We start from the raw sequence: 13132 nt of genomic DNA on the forward strand, positions 1-13132 counted from the left end.
ATAAATTTGTACTACTAATCTTTTAAGGTAAGAACTATTCTTTAAGTATTGTCTAAGTAATTGGAGTTTCAATAATTTTTATTATATAAGGCACACTGATAATGATTTTTAATGTACATTCAAGTTTAAGAACCACTGGTATACTCTATATAGGGGTGTGTGTGGGTGTGGGTGTGTTTGTGTGTGTGTGTGTAATGTCTATATACATAAATTTTTTTACATGTAAGAACACTTCAAAATGTTAACAAAGCTATAACTCGGTGTAATTTCTCCATTATAATGGGCCTTGTATTACTGTGTAGTTTTGTCTCTGTTTTTGTTTGCTTGTTTTTTGACCCAGGGTCTTGCTCTGTCACCCAGACTGCATCATAGCTCACTGCAGTGTCTAACTCCTAGGCTCAAATGATCCTTTTACCTAAGCCTCCTGAGTAGCTAGGACTACAGTCATGTGTCACCATGCCTGACTAATTTTTCAATATTTTTTTTTAGAGATTGGGGTCTCTCTTTGTTGTCCAGGCTGTTCTCAAACTCCTGGCTTCAAGCAATCCTCCTGCCTCAGCTTCCCAAAGTGCTGAGATTATAGGTGTGAGTCCCTGCACCCAGGTCTTATTGTTTATGTTGATAATTTTCTACCCCATAAGCATTACTACTTTTAATACAAGAAACAAATGAAATTTTTAATATTAAAAAGAAAAGAGGAAATAATTCAAGCTCAAGGTAGAGCAATATAGAGCCAAAGAAGCAGCTCAGACAGGAACGAGATGCCTGAGGGGGTCTTAAATATCTGCCTTCAAATGGTATTTAAGCATCTCCTCCTCATCAGGCTTTAGCTTATCGATCAGGTTGAGCATTACAAACTCAAAATCTAAAATTTGAAGTGCTTCTAATCTTGTAACTTTTTGAGCACCAACATGACGCTCAAAAGAAATGCTCATTGGAGCATTTAGGATTTCAGACTTTGGGATTTGGGATGCTCAACCAGTATAATGAAAATATCCCAAAATCAGAAAAAAATTGAAATCCGAGACACTTCTGGTCCCAAGCATTTCTGATGAAGGATACTCAATCTGTAATGGTTACATGCCAGTGTACTTGCTCCTCCCTGGTTCAAACAATGGAATCAGATCAATTTACAGAGTCTCTCTAAGAATTACAGCATACGCACACACACACACACATACACACACACACACACACACACACACACACGCAAAGAACAAGTATAAGTTTATTTTAGTCACACACAACTTTTTCCTTAATATGAGATAAACCCTTTTCTTAACATGTTTTTGCCTTTGGGAAGCCTCTATTTTCAGATGCACAGAAAGCAGAAAACACATCGGGGAAAAAAATCACTCCTCAAGGAGTGGTGTGATCAATGTTCTTTCCATGCACTGCCTCTCACTCCATTTCCACCTGGAAGATGTCATGCAGCAGGAGAAACCAGACCCTAAATATTTTACCAGATGTTTTTCTAACGGTTTATGATTCTAGAATTCAAATTAGATTTTTCATTTTAGAAATAGGATTTTTAAAACATTAAAATTCTTCAGAAGCTTCCACTGCAGAGCTAGTCATAATAACAGATCATTGAAGCAACAGCCATCCTTCCCGAGGCAACATTCCAGCCATAACCAATTCACTTAATGGCCACAGGAGTCAGGCCTTTGTCTCCCTTACTGTCTCACCGTTTATTTCAATAGAGAAGTGAACCCAAAAGGATGAAATTCACAATGCACTTTTGGCCAATGCACTTTAATTCTATAAACTATAGAATTAAACAGAACATATAATTTCTAAAATAATTTCTAAAATAATATGCTGGTGAATTTATTTGAACAGTTAGTCATGAGATGACTTCTGGGATATCAAGGTAAATTCATAATTACAGAACACGAAGCACCAACTGGAATTTCAAAAGGGTAGAAGAGACTATAAGACACAACTATGCATATCTAATAGAAGACTCCAAAAAAAAGAAGGAAAAAAAAGGAAGGACGGAAGGAAGGAAAAAATACTTTACTACATTGGCCGGATGCAGTGGCTCACACCTGTAATCCCAGCACTCTGGGAGGCCAAGGTGGGTGGATTACTTTAGGTCAGGAGTTCAAGACCAGCCTAACCAACATGGTGAAACCCCGCCTCTACTAAAAACACAAAAATTAGTCAGGTGTGGTGGCACACCCCTGTAGTCCCAGCTACCTGGGAGGCTGAGGTGGGAGAATCACTTGAAGCTGGGAGGTGGAGGTTGCAGTGAGTCGAGATTAGGTGACTGAACTCCAGTCTGGAGGCAAGACTCTATCTCAAAAAAAAAAAAAAAAAAAAGAATACTTTACTACATTTACCCTCATTTTAATTTACATATTTATTCATGTGATGTATTTTATTTTTCTAGATGGATGGGGAGAGAGAGAGAGAGAGAGAGAGACAGAGAGAGAGAGAGAGAGAGAGATGCAGTTCATATCCAACACAAAACACTTCTGTGACAAGATTTACAGGTTTTCCCCTACACCAAGTAATTTTGCAATACCAGCTAATGTCTTTTCAATACTTTAGTTCAATTCTGATACTATCTACCTGAAGAGAACTGCCCTAGTTCTGGTCCCAGTCACAAATCCTGGCCTCTGGAACTCCTGATTGATAAGCTATAAATTAGGGTTTTTCAAGACCTTCTCCTTGGGTTCAGTCATTTGCTAAAGCATCTCACAGAACTCAGAAAAGTGCTTTACTTCCATTTACTAGTTTATTATAGAAGATACAGTGGAGTCATAATAAGATAAGTAAGTAACAGCAAGGAGGGGGGGCTCGAGGTGGGGAAGAACAATTGTTCTGAGAGACACCTAATCACAGACAACCTGCTGGCACAACATCCTGTTCCCAAATACCTCGTTCCACATGTAGCTCCACTAGCATAACCTTATCTGCACACCTTGTCTGCACAAATCCCCTCTAGTATGACTTTACAATAAACTTGCCTCCAGCTCCTGCCTCTTTCCAGACCTCCCCTTCTCTGCTGTACTGCTTCCTTGCAACACATTTTCCCTCTAATAAATCTTTCTTTCTTTCTCTACATCTATCTTGATAAATTCTTTTACCACTTTGATACTGGCCCCGGCCAGTGGCACCCACAACAGATTCCAAAAAGAATACAGATGGATGAGATGCATAAGGCAAGGTATGGGGTAAGGCGTACAGAGCTTTCATGTTCTTTCCAGGTACATCATCTTTCTAGCAGCCCAATGTGTCCAAAAGCTCTCTAAACCTCTGCCCTTCGGGTATTTTATTTTTTCAAAGCTTCACTTTGTAGGCACGATCAATTAAATCACTGGCTATAGGTGATCAACTCTACCTTTATTCCCTCTCCCCTCCTGGAGTGAGCTGGTTGGATTCCCTGGCAATTACTCCTCATCTAGAGGCCACCCAGGAGCCCCTACCCATCACTCATCTCATTAGCATACAAGAGGACACATCACGTTAGAGATCCCAAGGATTTTGGGAGCTGTGTGCCAGAAAATAGGGTTGAAGACCAAATGGATATTTGCTATTATAAATCACAATATCTTAGACAGATAAAGATAGAAGATAGATTAAGATAGATAGATAGATAGATAGATAGATAGATAGATAGATAGATAGAATTCTAAATGCCATAGACAGTCTTATCATTGTTTTAAATCATATTGATTTAAACTTACCTATTTCTTTGCTCTCCATTTCTTTCTATACCTCTGACCTTCCATCCAGGGTAATTTTTCTTCAACCTAAAAAATATCCATTGAAATTTATTTCATTGTGATTGTTTCAGTTTCTGTTGATCTGAAAATTTCTATATCTATACTGTTTTCTTATATCCAAAGGATATTTTTATTTGGAGAGCTTATATTTCAGTTGTCATGTTTTTCAGGTCCTTGAAGATGTCATTCCATTGTTTTCTGGCCTGCAGAGTTGTTAAGAGTTATCTGTTAATCCAACTGTTTCTTTTATGACGACAGTCTGTCTTGTTTGTATAGCTGCTTTAAAGATTTTCTATTTGGTTTTTTTAATGCAATTTCTCTGTAAAGTGTCTAGATGTACTTTTCTTTTCATTCAACTGCCATGAGATTCATTGGATTTCTGTGTATTGATGTCTTTCATCAGCTATAAAAATCTCAGCCATTATCTCTTCAAATATTTGTAAAATATATTACAAAATGTCACCTTTTATAGCTGCTAGTTTTCTGGCAAATTTTTCAGGTTTGGCCTTTCTGTTCATAAACATAGTAAACATCATTGTTTTATAGATTGTATCTGATTATTCCAATCTCCAGGTCTCTGAGGGTTTCTTTATGTTTCTTGATTTTTCTTCTGGTTTTCTCAACTTATGTTGTCCCCTTGTTTTCTTTGATTGTGTGTTATATGCCTTATTTGAAAGCATATTTATAGAAACTATTATAGACCACAAATAATTTTATTTTTCTCCTGAAAGTACCTTTATTTTCTTCTGCTGGGTTCCTGAAGTCTAGGAACATCTTAATCCAAGTGCAAGAATGGAGATGTTTTTATGCTAATAAAATAAGTGATCATTTGAAAACCCCACACATGTGATCCCAGACTCTGACTATTGCCCTCTTGACTACCCAAAATACCCCTCGGCTTATCAATTGCTAACGTCAAATAAACAAATATCCTTAAGGTAAAACTTCAGTGTTCTCAGACTGCCCTGCATGATGTCAGTCCAGGAATTGTTCATTTATATATGTATATATGCATATATATATTTATTTATTTGGAGAATATGTATATATATATATACACACACACACACATATGTATATATATGCCTTTAGTTAGATGCCTTCAGTTACAGATATATGTATATGTATGTATATAACATAACAAATATATATCTCTATACATATATATCATACATACATATGTATTAGTAGTGTCCAGTGGGAATGTTTGTCCGAATTATCTAGTCTGATGTTACTGGCCTTTCCTTTCTTTCCTGTAACTAAACTCGTCTTAATTTTGAGACTCCATCCTGCTAGGTAGTAAGAAGAAATAATTAACACTTTCTAACCAAAGGCATCTCAGGGTATTTACTTTTATAATAGTAAATTTAGTCCATTTTGAAAAACTTTTGTCTTCTAAGATCCAATATCAACTGCTGTATAATTTCTCCCTGCCCCCTCTACTTTAGATGCAATCAATTATACTTGAAAACTTATGAAGGAGCTTCACCCTTCATAAAATTCAGGAAATTTTACCCCCAAAATGCAATATCCTACGTGCTGATTATTTTAAATTAAAGGCCCTTGAAGGTCAGCAGATGCTGGAAGAGGCTCTATACTGATATTCCTTTATCAACTTTAAAACTAAACCAGGGGGAGGACAGCACTGAGAGGAAAATGAAGGATTCAACCAGGATTGGCTCAGAGCCAGGAGGGACTCTCTACTGCTGAGAAAAGGAAAGTGGAAGATCCCCATTACCACTGTGGATTACTGCATTCCTAGCCACAGGAGAGTCCTCCAGTTCTCATAGGCTCTGAAATTAGTATAGGAAGTTGCCTAGAGTCCATATGGCTTCAGTGTTCTTGAAAAGGAATTCATGTTTGATCTCCCCTACTTGCCAAGACCCAAAATGCTACAGCATGGTGTCATTCTGAGAACAGAGCTAGAGTGCATCCTGTACTGGAGACCACCAGGTCCCTCATCTCCACATCCTTGAAGCCCACCATCAATTTAACATGCCAACACAAAATACTGCAACACCATATCCCTGGCTACACCAGGAAGTACAACCATGACAATAGCACATGAGCCTATGAAGCACCCTGTACCCTAAAAAGACAAGAGATTCAACACAGCAAGTAGACCATCCCCAAGACTGAGGGAACCAATGAATGTGTCCCCCAAGGCCCAAAGACCAGCACATGTAGTGTCTACCACCAAGGGGACCCCACCCACCATAACCAGTGAAGACACCATGCATTATGTGCACCTGCCAGAACAGAAGTATCAACTTGCTCAGCACCCACCATTGTTAATGATGACAACAACAAACACCTGCAGTCCTTAGGACACTGAGGCACTCACCGATATAACTGATATTTATTACAGCCAGACAAAGAAATCACATGGAGACTACACTATAGCACCCACCTAGCACCAAAGCCAAAACACTCTACCCAACTGATACTGTAGAACACATCTGCGTGAAAAAGTTTCCTCTACAAAAAATACTCCATAAAATTGTAATAGGAAGCTGTTCCACCAGATGCACAGATATCAGTGAAGGGACACACACACACACACACACAAACAACATAAAAAAGCAAGGAAAGATGACACCTTAAAAGGAGCACAATGACTCTCCAGGAACCAATCCTAAAGAAAAGGGAATGTATTTTCATATATTCATACATGTCTGAGAAGAAATTTAAAATAATGATCTTAAGGGCACTTCATGAGATACAAAAAAAATACAGGTAGACAACAAAATAAAAAAAATACATAATCTGACTGAGAAATTAAACAGAAATAGATATCATTTAAAAAGAAGCAAATAGAAATCTCAGAAACAAAGAATTCAATAAATGAAATAAAACATATAATCAAGAGCTTCAACCTTGGACTAAATCAAGCATAAGAAAGAATTTCTGAACTTGAAGTCAGGTTCAGAAAGTTTCAAAATACAGGCCTTTTATAATAACCCAAGCAGACAAAAAAAAAGAATATAAAATCTTTGTAAGTCTACAGGACTTATAAGACACCATTAAAAGAACAAATATTCACATTAAGGTAATTTCAAAAGGAAAATATATAGCAAAGGACATAGAAAACCAATTTTATAAAATAATATCTGAAAACTTACTAAATCTTGACAGAGATATGGACATCCAGATTGAGGAAGCTCAAATAAAGTCAACCCAAAAAATCTCTCTCTGAAGCACACTATAGTCAAACTGTCAAAAGTGAAGGACAAAAAGAGAATTCTAAAAAAGAGCAAAAGAAAATTGTCAAGTCATGTGTAAAAGGATTTTCATTAAACTAACAGCAGAAATCTTACAGGCCAGGAGAAAATAAGTTGATATATTCAAAGTGCTTTTAAAAACAAAAAACTAAGCCAGGAATGCTTTAACCAGCAAGCTATCTTTCAGAAATGAAAAAGAAACAAAGTCTCTCTCAGACAACAAATACTGAGAGAATTCATCACTAGACTGGCCTCACAAGCAGTGCTTAAGGGAGTCCTACATCTGAACGTGAAAGAACAGTAAATATCATCATAAAAAGACACAAATATATAAAATTCACTGCTATAGCAGACACATATGAACAAGAGAAATAAATCAAACCTTATCACTACAGAAAGCCACCAAACCACAACAGAGGAGAAGAAAGGAACACAGTCACATAGACCAATGGTACAGAAGAGAGAACTGAGAAATAAATTTACGTATTTACAGCCACCTGATTTTCAAGAAAGGTTTCAAGAATACACTTTGGGTAACTGATATCTTCTTCAATAAATGGTGTTGGGAAAATTGGACATTCATATGCAGAAGATTAAAACTAGATTCTTATTTCTCATCATATACAAATCAACTCAAAATGTATTAAAGAATTAAATTTTAGACCTGAAACTCCATCTCCCCCTTACTCTATAAAGAAGCATATTTAAGCATCTGTACCTCACTGGGTTACTGTGTAAACTTCTAATTTAGTTAAAGAATTAAATTTAAGACCTGAATCTCCATCTTTCCCTTTCCATATGAAGAAGGGCATATGAGCATATGTGCCTCACTGGGTTATGTAATCATTTCCCTGTGATTTCCCAATGCTTATGCATATTAAATAAATTTGTATGCCTTTTACTAGAAGAAACATAGAGAAAATGTTATAGGTTATTTGTTCTGGGCAAAAGTTTTGTGGATAAGACCTAAAAAGCACAGGCAGCAAAAGAAAAAATAGACAACTGGGATTATATAAAATAAGCTGCTATGCAGTGAATGACATAATCAACAGAGTGAATAGACAACCTGTAAAATGGGATAAAATATTTGCAAATCATTTATCCAACAAGAGACTAATAAAATATACAAGGAACTCAAATAACATTAAAAAAATAATAATCATCTCATTAAAAGGGGGGCAAAGAATCTGAATAGACATTTCTCAAAAGAACACATATAAATGACCAACAGGTTATGTGAAAAACATGTTCAACAACACTGATCATCACAAAAATGCAAATCAAAACCACAGTGAGGTATCATCTCACCTTAGTTAGAATGTCAATTAGCAAAATGACCAAAAACAACAAAACAATAACAAATGTTAGTGAGGATGAAGAGAAGGGACAGTCTCAAACTCCTGGGCTCAAGCAATCCTCCCCCTTCAGCCTCCCAAAGTGCTGGGATTACAGGGATTAGCCATCGTGCCTGGCCATGAACTCTTATATATTGTTGGTAGGAATGCAAATTAATAAATTCATTATAGAAACAGTATAAAGGCTGCTGAAAAAACTAAAAATGGAATGAGCATACAATCCAGGAATTCCATTAATGGGTATTTATCCCAAAAAAAGGATATTAGTATGTCAAAAATATATCTGCATTCCCATGTTTGCTGCAGCACTACTGACAATGGCCAAGATATAGAACCAACCTAAGGGTCTATCAATTGGTGAATTGATTTTTAAAATGTGGCATATGTACACACTGAAATACTATTCAACCATTAAAAAATGAAATTCTGTCATTCACAGCAACAGGGATAAGACTGGAGGGCATCATATTAAATGAAATAGGTCAAGCACAGAAAGATAAATACCCTATATTCTAACTCATAGGTGGAAGCTTAAAAAGTCAACGTCTTAGAAGCAAAGGATAGAACAGTGGTTATTAGAGGCTAGGAAGGGAAGGAGAGAGAGAATAATAAGGAGAAGTTGGTTAACAGATACAAAATTACAGCTAGAGAGGAAGAATAAGTTCTAGTTTTCTACAGCTCTTTAAGCTCTTTATGGTTAATAATAACTTACTGCATATTTTCAAGTATGTAGAAGATAGGATGTTGAATGTTTCCAAAACAAAAAAATAATAATTTCTTAAGGAGATGGAAATGCTAATTACCCTGATTTGGTCATTATACATTGTACACATGTATCATAATATTACACAGACCAGGCGTGGTGGCTCATACCTGTCTGGCAATTTGGGAGACTGAGGTGAGAAGATTGCTGGAGGCCAGGAGTTCAAGACCAGCCTGAGCAACACAGTGAGATCCCTTCTCTACAAAAAATGTAAAAATTATTCCAGGCATGTTGGCATGTATCTAAAGTCCCAGCTACTCAAGAAACTGAGGCAGAAGGACACCTTGAGCCCAGGAGTTCACGATTACAAATAAGCTATGTACAATCAGTAAGTACAATAGTACCACTGCACTCCAGCACGGGCAACAAAGCAGGATCACAAAAAAACAAAAATCACACTGTATCCTCAAAATATGTACAATTATTATGTGTCAATTAAAAATTAGTTTCATAAATGATTTAACTGGCCAAAGAGAATACCAACTGCTTTTCATTATTGCATTACCTATCCCAGAAAAAAAGACTAAGGAATAAAACCACACCTGAATGGACTTTTTCTCAAGATAATGCCTGCCCCTCAGGACCATTTGAATTCCAAACAGAATTATTTACAAGTTGTAAATAATTATTTACAATTATTTCTGTCTTCCTGGTCCATTCATTTTCCCTAATAATCATTTACTACTCCTCAAAGGAATTGTCTATAGTTCCATCTTCCCCTTCCCCTATGAAGCAGGGCACATAAGCATCTGTGCCTCACTAGGCTATCCTGCAATCATTCCCCTGTGATTCCCCCATGCTTATGCATATTAAATAAATGTGTATGCCTTTTATTCCTGCTAATCTGTCTATCATCAATAAATTTTAACAGACTTAGACACTAACCTTCAGAGGGAAAGTTTGAATTTCCCTCACTTAACATAAACAAATGAGGGAGGCCTTGAGTCTACGTGTGTGATCTTGGGTTAGCGTCTGAAACTTACTGGCATCCAATTTTGAAATGTACAGGTGATCAATTTCTTGGTCTCTTTTCTTGGTACAATCAGTGTCTGGTGTCCACACCTTCGCTCTTTCTAAGGCTGCAGATGCTCTAAGTCTTATTCACATCCTCCATCTTGCTCTTGAATTACACCATCAATCCAGGACCCTCTACTTTAGAGTCAACTTGTGTTTTGCTGAAGCAGCCCCATAGCAGGCCCATCTGTTCTGTACTCTGCTATATTCTGTGTCCCCACATGGAGTACACTGGACATTCTTGATTTTCTCAAGAGACTCATGGAGACCATATTTCTTCCAATGTTGTTTTGTTACTCCTACATCATGTTAGGGGCGGCTCTTTCTGAATGTGGGTCAAATTGGAGAGGGGTCTCATCCACAGGGAATGCCTAAAGAAGCAGGTCACTAACTCTGACGGCCTCTGGTTTTTCTATACCTGTCTATTGTACCACCACCTTTTCTGATCCTCAATATTTGGCCCTGAGTGGAGTATACATAGGAATGCTACCGTGTGACCTTTTGACCCAACCTGTTTTCCCCTCTAGATCTCCTATGCAGAAGCCTTTCTTCTCTTCTTAACTTGTGGATGCTTCCAAGCCTTATATTCTATGTTTTCTCCACTTTTAATAGAACTCCTATTTAGTGCTCTAAGCCTGGCTTTTAATACAGAAACAGAATTGTTTGCTTTATTTGTTCATGTTTTGTTTGTTTAGAAATATCTTTTCACTGGCCAGATGCAATGGCTCAGGCCAATAATTCCAGCACTTAGGGAAAACGAGGTGGGTGGATTGATTGAGCCCAGGAGTTTGAGAACAGCCTGGGCAACATGGCAAAACCTCATCTCTACAAAAAAAATACAAAAAACTTGCTGGGCATGGTGACGTGTGCCTGTAGTCTCAGCTACTTGGGAGGCTGAGGTGGAAGAATCGATTGAGCCCAGGGAGTCAAGATTGCAGTGAACCATGATGGCATCTCTATACTGCAACCTGTTTGACAGACCAAGACCCTGTCTCAGAAAACAGAAACATCTTTTCACACATAATGAATTATTGCCATCATATTAGTGTTTTACCAGAGTCTCCAAAAAAGTCAGTTATTAACCTGCAAGCTGATTGACTCCTTTGTTCTAGATGGAATCTGCCCTCCCCTCCCCCTAAAGGGAGACAGCTTCTGGGCAATAAGATTCACAATTGATGAAAGTAATCTGAAAATATTTCAAGTGTAATGAGGTCAAAAATTTAATAACTACCATTGAGATGTGCAAAATATGCAAGGTTTTTTTTGTTTTCTATCACAAATCCAATGTTGTTCCTGGGTACCCATTCCTGTGAGCAATGAAGGAAGACAGGGATAAGGCATAGCAGCCAATTTAAAGTAGCTCATTCTCTTCTGATTTCAGATTTTCTCTTTCAGTTTAAAACATCTCATTTATCTTTTCCCTATTCCCTCTCCCAAAATGCAACCTCTGGATTTAGTGGAGTGCTTACATGTTTTCAAACTCATGTGGTAAATCATTTCAGATGTTTCTACATCAAAATGAGACAATCAGCCAGACATGGTAACTCACATGTGTAATCCCAACACTTTGGGAGGCCAGGAGGGAGGATCTCTTGAACCAGGAGTGTGAGACCAGCCCTGGTAACAGAGAGAGACTCCATCTCTACAAAAACTAAAATAAAATTAGCCAGATTTGGTGGTGCATGCCTAAAGGCCTAGCTACTTAGGAGTCTGAGGTGGGAAGATAACTTGAGCCTGGAAGGTCAAGGCTGCAGTGACCCGCAGTCATGCCACTTCATTCTGGTTAACAGAGTGAGACCCCACCTGAAAAAAAAATGAGACAACCTCTTCAGAGTGGAAACAACAGAAGGGATTTGCCAAGTAGATAGATAGCCAGAGATGGTGCTCAGCTTGTATAGGATATAGAAGTTCCTATGTGTCCTGGGTAAAAATGCAGAAGATAGATAGTTGATTAGCAAGATTGTCAATGCATCACTACAGAAGAGACAGAGCAGAAAACATAGTTGAGAACATGGCCCAAGACAGGAGTCATTTGAAAGGCTCAGCCCCATCTTAAAAGGCCAGAAGCACCAGCAAAGGCTGAGGAAAAGGCTACTCACATGGAAGCTGGCTAACCTCCTTAACCAGTAATCCCCAGACTGAGAACATAGACCAGGAGTTTCACCAGAAGCAGAGCTTGATAGTACAGGACACTGAAGAGTTAGGGTAAGGTACAAGGAACCTGTCACATCTGAGCCTTTTGGTTCCCCTCATGAAACAATGCAGAATTTCTTTGGTCAACTATATCCAGGCACTATCTTGGGAAGGAAAAGATGTCAGAAAATTATACAGACTGAGCATTTACCCAAAACAGATAGTTTTAAAGAAAAGAGACTCTTTACATTGAAAAGAGTGAGATACTCTTAATTAACAAGTTTATGTCCATTCTTCCCTGGAATCTGTGTTCATGAAAATATTGAAATAATTTATAGAAAATAAAGATACTAAATATTTTATAAAACCTAAAGCTTAGTATATAAATTTCAAAGCCATTTCACATTTTTCAAACGTATTAGGAGTTGCAAAGTATTTGCTTATTTCTTTTATTTTTTCCACCTCTATTGTTTATCCTTCTTCATCCTGAGTTTTGTATATTTACATTTCCTCCCTTCTTTCTCGACAGGTTAAACAAGTAGCTATTCTTCTTAATAAAGTTTATTTTCAAGGAACTAGTTCTTAGGTTATATATTTATTCTATTTTTCTACTTTGTTAATTAGTACTTTTGTCTTTGTTCTTTTTGTTTAGATGTTAATTCAACATCTGAATTTGATATTAATTTCTTTTATTTTAATTATTTTTTGTTTGATAATGAATGTAAAACTATGCATTTTTCATCTGAGTCCAGCTTTTTCACTTGGAGGATATAAAGAAAATTGATTTCATTCCCATTCAGTTGAATCTTGTTAGCACCCACTCTTGTAAATAATGTCCCTTTATAATCAAAGAATGTGTTCTGTATTGTTTTTGATACTTTGGATTTATTTAAGATTTTAATGACCTAGTAT

General features: G+C 37.1%; 1 protein-coding gene across 1 annotated transcript in view; it reads right to left on the reverse strand.

The window, feature by feature from the left end:
• Positions 1-13132, reverse strand: part of PAPPA2 (pappalysin 2) — a 578240-nt gene that overhangs the window by 523530 nt on the left and 41578 nt on the right. Inside the window, exon 3 of the mRNA XM_074389559.1 lies at positions 3696-3761. The gene's annotated coding sequence lies outside the window, so the exon portion shown is untranslated. The remainder of the gene's footprint in view (positions 1-3695; positions 3762-13132) is intronic.

Source organism: Saimiri boliviensis, chromosome 19 (assembly GCF_048565385.1).
Source record: "Saimiri boliviensis isolate mSaiBol1 chromosome 19, mSaiBol1.pri, whole genome shotgun sequence".
Taxonomy (NCBI): Eukaryota; Metazoa; Chordata; class Mammalia; order Primates; family Cebidae; genus Saimiri; species Saimiri boliviensis.